Source organism: Cryptomeria japonica, chromosome 4 (assembly GCF_030272615.1).
Source record: "Cryptomeria japonica chromosome 4, Sugi_1.0, whole genome shotgun sequence".
NCBI lineage: Eukaryota > Viridiplantae > Streptophyta > Pinopsida > Cupressales > Cupressaceae > Cryptomeria > Cryptomeria japonica.
Window position 1 is genome coordinate 457,750,972 of NC_081408.1, and position 15,411 is coordinate 457,766,382.

Here is a 15,411-nt window from a genome sequence, read left to right on the forward strand (position 1 = left end):
AAGGAACAAATATATAATTGTATGGGCAAAAAATTTTACTCTGAAGGAAAAATTATTTAAATGTATTGGTGATTTTTATCCACCGCTTGAAAATTATTTAATTTGTTTTAGCGAATATTTTGTTATTTATGAAAAAATATATAATTTATTAGCGATTTCATGAATTCATTGTCATTAATAGACAAGGCACATCACATCACATCAATACATCACATTTAGTCTGGACTCTGCATGATGTATCAATAAGCGTGGCCTCTTTGACATGTGAAGGGTGACACATACCTAAAATCCATCAATGATTTTAAACCGTTCGACGATCATAGATCAATGGCTGAAGTTTTATTTCGGCCCAATTTTCTGAAGAGAACATAGCTCACCAGAAAGTGCTCAGAATGGAATTGGATTCAATAGACACGTATCAAATGTCACGAATCACAATCAATAATTTTGGTCATTTAATATATATCTATTCACTAACTATAATCCACTTTTTCCCCACAACTTCCAATGTGGTACTTGCCAACTTGGTACTGGTTTATAGTTGTTTCCAATTTCGCACACTAGTGCATTTATGGGAAAGATTTGCAAAGATATGAAAGATTTAAAAAAATTTAAAGCAATTAATACAGTTAGAGAAGTAATTATTACAATCAAGAGCTTCAACTATTTATATACAATCTCTTCTTCTTTCATCTTCAATTAGCCTTTGTCATTTGGTAGATAAATCATCGGAGCTCACAGTATTTAAATTCTTCACCTGATTTAGGTTTATAGGCTCAGGTTGTTTAATTTATTAATTTGATTTCTCAATATGGACACTCCCATCCACTTGAGAAACATTTCTGCAGAGGACCAGAGGGCCTTTATGGGCTCCATTAGAGATCCAACCCTCCAATTAGTCTGCAAGAAGGTTGGGTCGTTCACCAATGAGGTTGTGCGGATGGTGCTGGGCATAGAGTTTTTGTGAAACAAAAATAGATACCGTGTTAACACGAACATTACATCCCGGTTCTTGACATCTCTTCTGGACCTCAGACGACACAAGGTGGATAGGCTGATGTTGTTGAGGAAGGATTTTAAGGAAGACTTCCTTGGAGATGATATTATTATTGTCGTCCTTGCAGAAGTAGGGGTGGGGATCCCTTGGGTGAGTGAATTATCCAAGCTTCTCCTCCTAGACCAAACAGTGCTAGTGGCCAGGAAATCATTTCTCCTGAACCTGAATGCGAAGCACTTGATGCGTCACATGAAATGGACACGAATTGGTAGGGACTTCCTCTAGAAATGGTTGCTCCTGGACGACTTTCAAACTAAATGTGTCTTGAAGAATTCTCTTAGCTTATGTTGTCTGAAGAATTCTACATGGAAGGAGGGCCAGATTCTTAGGGAAAAGTTGTAAACCATCCACTACCTGTGCCCTAGCCATGACCCACTAGTAGTTTGTTTTTGCCTATGTCCTCGAAACCTCATAGGCTCAGTGGCTCACTCATTTTGGCTTTTAAGTTTTTGAGAGACTCAAGTCTCAGACGTAAAAATTGTAAATTTCCAAAGCATAAATATTAATGATAATTTTTCAAATTCTAGTTTGTTTCAGTTTGCCTCTTAGAGTCTTATGGATATAAAAATGTTTTCTATAATTCTATTTCATTTTTTTTAATGAAAGTTTTTCAAATGCTTTTTGTCTATGAGCTACGTTATTTCAATATTTTGTTAAACAATGGAAATAAATTTAATATTGTGATCTTTTTTATGTAATGCTTCTTCCTTTATATTTAATATATATAAAAAAATTCAGTTCGTTCCATTAATTATTTGTACATTGATTATGATTGATTATAATTTTATAAATATATATAAAAAAATAAGTTTATCTCGCGAAAAACAAGTGAATTAAAACTAAAAGTCCAACTTACTTGTTGTTGAAGTTTTGTACTAGTGCATGTGTGGGTTGGTACTGGGTACATGCTATGATTCATAGTTAAGATTTTGTCATAATGATGAAATTTGAGACATTTATGAAGGGTAGATGGGATCGCTTTCATGGAAGAGAACCAAAGGCAAGGATGTCCCAACTTCACACAAAATTAATCCAAAGTAGGATTTAGGAATGATAGCAAAAATGACATCTAAGCACTTAGTACCAACCTTAACAAGAAGAGTAATAAAACCTATAGTAGGACAAGAGAAACCATCTAAGATCTTAACCACTAAATCAAATTTATCATATCAATATGTTACTTCATGCAATTGTAAAGTATACAGATATTCTTAACTTATTACATTCACCATACATGTTGGATAAATCATCAATGAGAACCCCTCGTGAGAGTATGTCTTTGATCTTTGTAGGTGATATATAGACATAGTGGGCCATTGGGTGTTTCAAATTTCAATAGTCTCACTAGGAATCTAGGATCAAAGGTAATGCATGTTGCATAGGTCCTTAGGAGGTGCAAGTTTATCAATAAGATTCACCACATTATTTATCAATAAAATTATATTAAATTAAAATTTATATTAAACTAAATTTATGTTGAACTTTTATATATATTTAGTCTTTATTTATTTATTAAATTAAAATTTATATTACACTAAATTTGTGTTGAACTTTAATATATATTTTTAAACTATTTTTTAAAATTATATATTGTAAACATATTTTTAAAGAATTTTGTTAAACTTTAAATTAATATTGAATGTTTTCTTTTTTATATTAAACTTTTACCTTTCAAATTGTATATCAAAATTTATATTTATATTTTGTTATTTTTTTTATTCTAGAAACTAAGTTTCATGTTCTATACTATTTTTGAATTTCATATTTTACAAATAATATTAACATTATATTTAATAGTTATCTCAAACTATTGCACATCTTTAAATGTCTCTTATTATGGGACCCACGACATCTAACAAAAGGTACCATCGTCCGTTGGATGAGCAAAGATCAACGGCTTGGGGTGGATTTTGGCCCGAACATGGGAAGTGAACCCATTTGTGAGAACTTCACCTGAAATTGAACATTTTAAATTTAATTAAATATAATTAAGTCTATAAAGCTCTTTTTCGGGCGGAAGTTTAAAATGATCAAACAAACTTAAAAAACAATCACAAAAAGTGACACGAGTATGGTGATGTGCCCGAAAAATGGCAGAAATTGTGGGACTAACAACATCTAACAATAGCTACCATCGTCCGTTGGATGAGCAAAGATCAACAACTTAGGGTGGATTTTGGCCCGAAGGTGGGAAGTGAACACATTTGTGAGAACTTTGCCCAGAATTGAATGTTTTAAATTTAATTAAATATAATTAAGTCTATAAAGCTCTTTTTCGAGTGGAAGTTTAAAATGATTAAACAGACTTAAAAAATAGTCCCGACTCCCAAAAAGTGACTCAAGTGTGGTGATGTGCCCAAAAAATGGCCAAAGTCATGGGACCCACGACATCTGACAACAGGTACCATCGTCTGTTGGATGAGAAAAGATCAATGGCTTAGGGTGGATTTCGGCCCGAATGTAGGAAGTGAACACATTTGTGAGAACTTCACCCAGAATTGAACGTTTTAAATTTAATTAAATATAATTAAGTCTATAAAGCTCTTTTTCAGGTGAAAGTTTAAAATGATTAAACAGACTTAAAAAACAGTCCCGAAAAGTGACTCAAGTGTGGTGACGTGCTCGAAAAATGGCAGAAGTCATGGGACCCATGACATCTGACAATAGGTACCATCATCCATTGGATGAGCAAAGATCAATGGCTTAGGGTGGATTTTGGACCGAATGTGGGAAGTGAACACATTTGTGAGAACTTCACCCGGAATTGAATGTTTCATATTTAATGTCCTCAAAATTTAGACTGAAGTAATGAATGTTTTGTCCTTCGGCGACGAATAGATATTAATAATAATTAATAAAATTACAACATGATTCTAGATATTTTGCCCTAAGTATTACTTTTGTACTTTTCAGAGTTTTCAAAATAAGTGACTCATAAATCATAATCGTATTTCATTTCATGGAAAAACCAATAAATTGAGGGAGATTCTAAAATAGCTACTAGATTGAGGAATGCAAGTTGCAACAGAGACTCTCTGCACCAATCTAGTGAAATAGAAATTTTGGGTAAAATCTAGAACACATCCCGCCTTTTAAATTTTTTTTAATCTTGTGGTCCAATTTGAGGGTTAGTATTTTTAGGTTTGTGTCTAGCATTATTTTGAATTATTAACAATAACAGCGATGGGCAAAATGGGAAACAGTAGTTCAACAGGAAGCCAAGTGAAAAAAAAATGTACCTAACTGAACTAGTTAAAACACCAAGTTTCACTGATGAATACCATGATATTTATGACCCTGCTATCCATGGTGAAAAGTATATAATAGATATTAGATATGCATTTTCTAATAAGGCGGCAAATCCATCCAGGGCAAAATTTACTATTTTGGCCGCAATGTTAAAACTAAGAACAAATAAAATTGCAAATTGGTATGTTGGATTGGGAAGCATGGTGTTACCTGAAGTATTCCCTTGCCCTGATTTTGTCATGCTCTGCGCCAAAAATTATGATGAAGATAAAAAAGAAATTGTCAATAAAAATACAAAAGAGGAAATTCTATCCATAAACATGGGAGAATTTGCTTGTTTGTTGAACCTAGGGTTTGAATCACAAAACTCAAACGTCCAAATTGACCTAGGAAAATTGGTAGAGAATTATGAGAGTCTCGATCCAAGTAGCAGAGATTCATTTATCAAAGCTCTAATAAAGTGTGGTACTCAATTGGATCAAAATCATAAGCCTCCTTATGATTCTAACATTTTTGTTCCATGGGTTGGGGATACTATTTCCTTGCTGTCATTTTTCTTGGGATTGGAAAATGATAGGGAAGTGGGTGCAAGCCTTCTTCAAATGTTTTTTAGGATCCATTGTGTAGGTCAGCCAATAAGATATAATTTTATTGAGCACATTGTTCAATCCATGCAAAAACAATTACTAATGATCAAAAGGTTCCTGTAAGACATTTAGGTTCTCATCCTACTTGTGCTATCTCCTTCTATCCAAGTATCATGCAATATTCGAGACCAACAATCTTCAAATTGTGAACTATAAGACTGATGAGAAGACTCAAAATAGAATAGAGTGTCCAATATATGAATGGACACTAAAGATAAGGATGCATGATAACAGAAAGAACTACAACCATTTTGCAGACTTCTTTTTGGCACCAATGTATAATGAAATTTCAAGCACTCCAATGCCTAGATTGCCTGTGTCTTGTAGAGATTGCATTCAACTTGGAAGTCAAATAAATTGGCTGACTGGTTCTTCATGGAAGAATTCACTGTGTTAAGGTTTTACGGATCAACAGTAAAACCATACAAACTTCCAATACATGTGATAGAGAGGGTATTTGCATTGGAATATGTACGGAAGCTGGAGAGCATAGATAGGCACTTCCATGGTCAGCAAAAGAAGAGCATATTTCCTTCCTTTCCTTTCTCATGTGGAGGGTTCACATTTGAGAGAAAAGCATTCAATGTGGCACATGATTTTTTGATAGTTTTTAGCTTTGGTGATGAGGGTCTCTGGCAGTATGATCCAATCGGTGTAGTTCAAGCAAGGCTTAAGAAAAATGGGAACTCTTCAATGTTATGTCAACATGAAAGTAAACCATTGCTAGAAAAGCTTAGAAATATGGACTGCTGGGATGAGGTAAAAAAAGAGATGGAGAAAATTGCCGTAGACAATAACATTTCAACATTAGAAACATCATCACAAATTATGGCATTGCACACACAGAGGACAACAGAGGAGGGCCAGGGCATCCAAAATAGGAGGTCCTACAATTTCTACCAAAAATCTGCTAATCCATCTAACAAATCTATTCCCAAATCAATTCTGCAAGAATGTACAGAGAGTTATTGGACTCAAACCAAAATAAATGGTTTTTGGACTATGAGGAAGAATCTCAGTGAACCAAAGACCAGTACAGAATTTGAGACAATCGATGAGGATGAAGAGTTTAGTAAATTGTGGAATATGGAGCATCCCACAATAGCATATGACAGGAGTGAAGATGATGATGAGTATGAGGTTGAGCCCACTCCAACAACTACTACAGTCCCTAAAATATTAGGTGGAGTTAATGAGTCCATGAAAGAAAAATAAAGCAAAGGGGCAAACATTGTGGAAAAAATGGGTTTTGAAGGTGGTGGTCTAGGTTCCAGAGGAGAAGGCATTTGGTATCCACTTGAGGTACAACTTCCATCATATTCAAAATCAAAAGCTCCTGTTAAATCAGTCATTAGACTTAATTATTCAAATTCATCATGGAAAGGTACTACTCATTACCCTCAGGGTCCACCTACATTTGTTTCAAGTTCAAATCCACAACCACCACCACATCATTGTATTCCCATTGGTGGTGAATCAAGTGCCACTGCCACTGGTGGGAAATTTGGGGATAGTATTCCTGTTATTGTTTAGTCAAGTGTCGCTGTGATTGGTGGGGTTGGAATGGGTACTACTACTGATACTAGTTGTCTTGGTGTTGGACAAGGGCTACAACAAAATTTCTCTCACAAGAAGCCACTAGTGGTAGATACTCAATCTCATACTATTGAGAATCCTATAATAAGTGCCACTGACACTACAAATTAATCATTTGTAGCTTTAGATCACACACCTCAAAAGATTATGAAAACTACACATGAAAGTGTCAGTGGGACAGGATCAAGAAAGGTTGTTGGTAATCCTAGTAATACATTAGTTAAAACCATAGGCATAAGTGGAATTAGAGCCTCTGTTATTCCTATGTCACCTTTCAAACATTCAATTGCTTCAACAAGCCCAGATTTTCAATTTCGTGATTACTATGAAAATTTTGAACAAACAACAAATATAAATAAAGAAAAAAAGAGAGCATTTCATAGGGTTGTCCTAACTAAAGTTTTATTTGAACAACCTGCAAGGAACAAGGTATTTTCAACATATGACCCACACAAAGATATGATGGAGTTCATGGTTGTTATGCCCCCAACTAAAGATAAAAATCCACCACATAGTCAGATAGATCCCTCTGAATTTAAAGTTAGCACCCTCCAAATGGATTTTTCCAAAGTACATAATGTGGAAAAAATTAGTGTGTCAAAAAGGACCAATGAAGTGGTCTACACTTCACTGCTATAGCTAGAGAGAGAAAAAAATAAACTAGAGAAACAAATAGAAAAGTTATAGGAAGACCTGGCAAATGAAAAATCAAAGAGGAAAGCAACAAATAACAAGTGCAATGATCTACAAAAAATGATAAAAAATTCGGGCTCTGTAGTAGAAATTGTAGAGCAGGAGAAGATGGATGTAGAATTGATGGACTTGAGAGAAAAACTGGCTAAAAGTAGTAAAAAAATTGATGAGGAAAGAGCCAATTTTCAAAAATTATACAAAAGCTATGAGTCTGTTGCTGCCAAAATAAGAAAAACATAGGACCTATTGGATCATGAGAAGGAAAAAGAAAAAGATTTGCAAGAGGAAGTAGAGGAAGAAAGAAAAAAATGTGCAAAAATGAAAGAAGACCTGCACAATGCAAATGATAAATTAAAACTTTGGAGGATAGAATGAAAGATAATATGAAAAATACAATGAAGTATATACAAGAAAACATTTGGCAGCAAATAATGCAGAGGAGTGACAATTTGTGTGAATGGTTTGAATTGAATGAAAGTCTGAGAGTAATTTATATGAAAATCAAAGGGCACTTTGAGAAGAGCATACATGTTTATTCAAAAGAGGATATGGCAAAATAGATTTTGCAAGTAGTCTACAGTACCAGTGATAGCTACTTGGCATCCAAGTGAATTAAGAGCCGCATTGATGCCACAGTTAAGACATCATCTATCATTCAAAAATTCCAGAAACTAAGGGAAACATCAGAAGTTATGGATAAATGTGGCAAAAAGATATTGAAGCTACAAGAAAAGAAAACTAATTTGATTAAACCTGGTTTTCCTAAGACTTTTGATGCATCTAATAAATTCATTGGAAAAGAAGCTTACAAAAAAAGAATGGAGATAAAAATGAAGTCTGATTTAGACTTGCTTCCTAAAGACACAACTCCCCAAAGTTTTTTGGAATTCATCCAACCATTTACAACTCTGAATTTGGTATTGGGTGAAACAGTGATGTCAAGTCACTCTTCTAAATATGGAATGTTGATGAAGTTGCAGTTGACTTTCCATAGTTTACAGAATATTGAAATTCCATCAGATGAAGAGTGGAGCACCCTACGAAAATTGGCACATAAATCTTAAGAATCATAGTATGTATTGCATAGTTTTCTTCTTTTACTCTTAATTTCAAGGTTTTATGTTTTTTCTGTTTGGAATTTGGCATCGCTTGAAGTAACTCTTTTTTATGAATAGGAAAAAAACAACACTCGCTATTGCTAAATTGCTAATCCAGCCTATGAATCTATGATGCATAGTGCAAAACTTCAGCCTGTAAATTTGTATTCTCAAATCCTCCCAAGCTTTAACATTTCTACATTTCTCTATTTCTGATTACTAGGTTTTGGGCACTGCTATTATCTATATTTAATTTGTCATGGCATGAATTAATATTTAATTTTGAACTCTGTTTTTTGAACAAGAGACATCAAACATGTAGCAGTTGTTAAATTGCTAATCCGGCTTATGATGGTCATGTAAATCTGTGTTGAGTTTGTGATTTTGATGTTGTCTTCACATGTTGCAATTTGACCCGAAGTTTTTGTTGCTCCCTTGTTTCTATAAAAGGGAATTCAGGGTCATTTGCAAAGGGTTCTGAAACTTTGTATTGACTTTTGCATGGAGAATCACACATATTGGTGTATTACTATTGAATGAATTATATCATATGGCTATATTTTGAAAGAATTAATGAGAATCTAAGTTCTCAAACATGTCTAAATAAATAATAAATATCTTTGTATCAATAAACACATTATGGTCTTTTATTATGCTATTTTAAATCTAGAAATAGAAAGCTGAAAAATACAATTACAAATCAATATTAAATTCTAATTGCAAAAAGTAATATTCTTTTGTAATATGAATGATGAGATATAGTAATAAGATTAATAAATACCAATCTCTTACAGTTACCATTCATCCTCATCAAATTCAAAGCTTTCTTGATTCTTGTCTGTGGTTTCTTCACTCTGAGTTTGCATACCTTCATTGAACTGCATCTCAATGCTACTAGTAAGTCTAGTATATGAGTCAATAGTCCCACTGGCACTTTGGTTTGAACTGTTTCCCAAACCTCTTCTTTCACATTTGGACCTCCAGATTTGTAGTGCTCTATCGTAAGGAAAAGTGTGGACATCATACCTAGATGTATAGAGCCTCAAGCAATTTTCCAAATTTTTGTCTAGTTTGTTTCTTAGCTTTGATTTTAGGAACCCCAAAGCATTGAAAACTCTCTCATCTTCCACCGAACCCAATATCATGGTAAGACATAAATCAACAAGCTTTAAATATTCTGGCATTGAATCACGCAATGCTGTGTTCTCAACTATATATTTCCAAAGCCTTGTTCCTGATCCCTCTTCGCGGGGGTTCTCCATTTTGCCATATTGTTATCTCATAGTGTATGCAAAATGAGATGATTTCTCTCGAAGACAAGTTTCATCTAATATTCCATTTATAGTTACTCCATTCAATTCTCTAGATATGCAAAATTGTTTTATCAAAGTCAGTAGCTTACTTCAAAAATCAGTTGCACTATTGAGCCTCCAATAATGAGGAAACACAATAGACATAGCTTCGAGTAGGTTGTCAGGAGGGAATTTGCTTCTAATTTCTGAGGAGGGACTTCGACATAAGTGTGAGTAGAGCTCTCTGATTAAAATTTCAATTCTTTTACTGAAGCAAACTTTCTCACAATTCCAATAGCTAGATTCATTCTGTGAGCCATGCAATGAATTGTAGTAATATACAGTGCAAATGAAGTTTCAATCTTTGTAAAAAGACCATTCCTATGACCTTGCATTACTGAAGCTCCATCTGCTCCAACACAAACCAATTTTTTGGCTACCATCATGTCATCCATACCTCCATATTCAATTAAACTTCTCTTTACTAGTTGAAATAAATTTTTCGTTGTCGCACTCTCCTTCATTTCAGCAACAAATAGTAGATGAGGTTGGTAGGTATGATTCTCTACAGTATAAGCATGCATGCATACCCATGAAGTATTGTCTACTGTCGTAACTTCGTCTAAAAAAAATGCAATAAAGTTTGACTCTCTTATTTTTTCCTTTACATTCTTTTTCAACATCAGCAAGACAACTTGCCCAATCCCATCCACTTTTTACTAACCAGTGTCTATTAGGATAGTTAGGAACTTTAAAAAAGTGTAATAAACCACTAATTGATGGGAAATCTGTTATAGCATGTCCTTTGCTCAAAATATAAAAAACAATGCTTAACTGAACAACTTTTCCCAGTTGTTCTATTTCCATTACTTTTCCAAAACTAGCTTCAATAGAACCTTTAACTTCAGCAAGCTTCATTTGTATTTTCTCATGAAAATAATACTCTTCGGCATTCCTCACATACTTACATTCCTCCTTTCTTTTCCATCTTATCACTTATTTTCAACCTCGTCTATCATTTGTTTTTCATAAACTTTACCCATATGCTTTTCTATGGTGTCAAATTTTAGCTGCAACCTAATTTCCTTGTTATGTTTCCAAGTGCAAATATTACACCTACATTCTATTGGAAGCTCGCCTTCAATTGGAGTCTTCACTGGTTCAATTAATGGATACTTTGATGCCCAAGTAATTTGAAAATTCCTCACTAACATACCCCACTCGTGATCCTTTTTGGATTGTTGTTCATCCTTTTTTGATCTGGATTTTCATTTCCCCTTTCGTGCATTATCATCAATGGCATTATCACCCAATTTAATTATATCATTCTAGCTAACTTGGGCATCTACTAGATAATATTCTTCAAGATCATCCTGATCTGAGATATCAAGTTTGTCGTCGTCTTCAACATGCAGTGTAGGTTGCGAATTTTGTACTTGTACTTGTGATGATGTAACTTCCTGATTTTCACCACAATCTTTTCCAAAGCCAAAGTACGAAGACAACGTTCTACTTTTTGTTGGCCTCTCATGGCCTTCCCAACATTTAGGTTTCCTACCCTTCTTCCTATTTGACATCTCCAACAAAATAAAGGCTGCCAAAAAAATATCAATTTGTTGAAGAAACAATTATAGACTATAAAGTATAATATATGTTTCATTGACCTTACGACCTACAATCTAGATGTCTGAGGTCTGAATGTCCCAGCTGACCACTTGGCACTGATGAGTCACCATTGAATAAAAATGAATTCAACAGTGCAAAAAAATATAGATAAATTCAGAATAACATTATAACACTTCAAAAATATGATCGCTCACCTTTAGGTCACTAGTAGTCGCCAATGCAGTGAACAACAATGATTTTCCTTAGTTTGAAACTTCGCTATTGATAATAATTTAGAGCCTAGAACCCACCAGATTGTGTAGAGATAGATCTGATCTTTGCATGTATTTATACCAATCTTTATATGGTGAATTCCGCAAGAATTTTATATGGTATACAAATATTTGGTGAATCTCGCGTAACTATAACATGACTTATGTAATTTTCGAGGTGATTATGGGTCGTCTAAATAATTGGCAAATACAATATAGTTGGAAAAAGTTGGGGTGAATGGAGACACATGTCAGAAAAATGTCGAGCGAATTGGGTCCTAGCTAACAAATCTTCACATGCCTAAAGGCGAATTATGGTCATCTATTAAGGCAACCTCAGAGAGTGTAGGTGAAAAAATTAAATTTATCGTGTCCACCGTATATTGTATTGGCAAAATCCTTGCATAAAAAAATTTAATTACATAAAACATATGGCGATCGGGCCTTGACGTTGACAGAAACTGATAATATTTTGGCGACATGGCCACCCCCAGTTGGTACAAAATATTTGCCATTTCCTAGGTCCCCGACATGAAAAATTTGCCATTGGTGAATATTCGCCACTAAAGTAATCTCTGAATACCTTTGTTTGAAATCACAGAGAAGAGTGTTTTTTAAAAAACATTATAAAAAAAATTGATTGAAATTGTGGGGGGCGTGGAGCCCAAACCCCACACTGTGGGGAGAGGGCACCACAACCATGGCACCACTCTACCCATAGTGGTGGGGAGAGCCACCGCTATTGTGGTGCCCCCTTACCACAACCGTGGGGGGGGGGGGCAGCTCTCCATAGTTGTGGAGGCTCCTTACCCCACTACATGGGGGGAGCCTTCCACAGTCGTGGAAGCCCCTTCCTCCATGTTGTGGGTTGGGGGGTAAACCCTCCTCCTTGTTACTCCCATATTTTTGCTCATTCCTAAAGTCTCATAATCAGCTAAAATCAGTTATTGTTAATATTTTAATGCTGAATTTTTTGTGGCCAAAGTCCATGTCAGCTAAGAGATTTTAATTGTTTTATTTTTAGCTTACCCATATTCCCAAACAATTAAAACTCACATTTTATGTGTCATATGCAAAAATGATTTCTGGGTTATTCTCTACTAGGCCCATTTATTCTACTATTAAAATTTCATAACAAACGGAGCTCTTAGTAAAAAGTTATGTCAGTTTTTTTATGGCAGCCCAAAGGAACAATTGTCATTGAACTTGAACCTTGAACCTTATTAGGTTCAAAAGGTTCAAGGTTCAACACGTAGCCAAATATGAAAACAAAGTGATAAAGCAAATATAATATGAGTACAATTTGTGTTTTTGAACCTTCTGATTGAACCCCACAGGTTCAAGGTTCAAGTGGTTCAAAAAGTTCAAAAACTTCAAAGTTCAAATTTCGAGTTCATTGTAATTTTTGGTCTTTGAACTTGAACTTTAAACTTTCTTGGGTTCAAGCCCGTAGGTTCAAGCATGCAGGTTCAAGGTTCAAGGTTTGATTTCAAAAGTTCAAATTTAGAATTCAAAGATTCATCAGATGTAGGTTCAAAGTGTGTGAGTTCCAGATTTTAAAAAAAGTTCAAAAATCCAATAACATTGGCATGGCTAATGTTTGTAATTTTCAAAGTAATTTGGAACCACAGATTTTCTGAGATGGAAAAATGGAGGCTCGGTGCGGGGGGCATAACTTTCAATTGAACTATTGTATCGTGCTGAAATTTTAATATGTTTTAGAAAACCTAGTTGTCTAAATTTTCACCAGAGAGATTTGAAAAATATGGTCGGGTTAAAAAGATATTTATCTCTGAGTACGGGTCTATCAAAAATTTTGAGATAAAAGATTTGAAGAAAAATAAAAAAAAGTTGTCGGAAGAAGAGGATAAAGGAAAAGATTAATTAATAATCTTTTCAAGAATCAGTTATTGATAACTGATATTCTTAGCTATATATATGTAATGAAAGAAAAGAGTGGGGGTTTTGAAACTGTGATTTTGGAAACAATAGAAGAGTTTTTTTTTAGGAATTGTGGGAAGTGTAAACGATAGCAAACTGCTTTACTTGTTAATATCAGTGAAATACTCCATCTTTGAATGGAATGGAATGTCTGATACAACTTTTGAAACCTGTGCATTTGAATATATAAAAGATTTCTGTTGGGATATTTATATGTTCATGTATTGGATTTCTTTCTCTGATTTTTATCTAATATCAAGTCTATGAATCAATCTGATGAATGAAATTAGCTTAAAGCATTTGAATATTCTGATTCCCCTTGTCCTGTGAGCCATGAGCTAGTATCAATCAGAGTTCAAATATTTTGATCACTTTATATAGGTTAATCGTTATTTGAAGTTTAATGTTTTGTTATATGCTCCGATAATCATTGTGAGGCATTCATTTTGTGCTGACAAGTGAATGTTAAAGCCTTTCTTTGCTTTCTGGTTAAAAGTGAATTATATGATAAAATTTGGTCAAAATTCATTGTAAATCTTGTAAAGAGGGAGCTATACCTCTCAATTCAGAGGAATATTATCAATTCAATGATAATCTATCCAACTGTTGGTGCTCTTTGTCCTTTATCCCGGGCATTTGGAGTTAGTATGTGTATGTATTTGTTGAAGGACAAATCTGTTCACTAACACTCCCCAACATGGGTAGCATGCCATGGAATATTTATTGTTTCACTTTGTTTTTTATTTGTCGTTAAAAGCATACCTACAAACAGTGCGTAATTTGATTTGTATGTGTGTGTGTGTGTGTGTATAAATTTGTATTTTTAAATGGAATATGGTGTTTAGTGTAATTTTGATTTTAAAAGGATTACCAGATATATATATATATATATATATATATATATATATATATATATATATATATATATATATATATATATATTCCAATATGTATATATATTCATATATGTGTATATATATAATATGTATTTTGGAATTAGCAATATGAAGTAAATGTTTTTGATTAATAAAGAAGTGAGAACACGGGAACTGACCCTTTACATAGCAAAACTATTAAAAATCATAGTGTAGAAACAACACTATAATAGCAATTAACAACAACTATCAGCAAAAAGGAACCAAGTCTTTAGAAATTAGAAACAACAGTAGAAACAAAAAACATACTATAAGGGTGCCTTGCACACCCTAGTGGCATCCATGACACTATTCCATTCATTAGACGGGAACTTGTAGAGGTCCCTAGCCTCCTGCTTGTCCTCCTTAGTGTCCGCAAAATGTTCCCTCAGTAGAGAGAGGGTGAGCATGGAGCTGTGTAATACCTGCACATGGAATTTGTTAACGCTCACTATTTGGGCTTCCTAAGCCTCCATCTTGTTCTTGAGCCGGTTAACATCATCCTTGATAGTCTGCAAATCAAGCATAAGGCCAAGGTTTTCAATTCTTCGCGTGATGTCCAACACATCTATGCTCAAATTTTCTATTTTTTGAAGAGCAGGGACACCCTGGGGGTTCTCAACAGCCATGTCATCTGTAGTCTCTTCAGTCTCTTTAGGTACACAACCAACAAGGGATTTATCACTATCATTAACCAGGCACATCAAGGGTATATAATGCATCACCTATTCAACCGTATTTAACTCTGGGTCCAAGTTACTAGAGTCCAGGGCTTTTCTATCAGAAATTTCAATGCACATAAGACCCTCAGTGCCTGTGTTCATAGGGGTCGTATCCTTAACATTAATGGGGTCATGGATTTACATTTCAGCATTGCCCATGTCAGCAGCACCAACAGTGGTCAAAACCATGGGGTCCCTAGTCATATTCACATCCATAGCATCCCCATCAGGGGCCCCCATAGTGGTATTAGGGTCCTCTTCCTCCTTGTCCCCAATGGGGTCCTCCTCAGAGTCTAGATTCTCAATCACCAGGGTGTTCTTTTTGT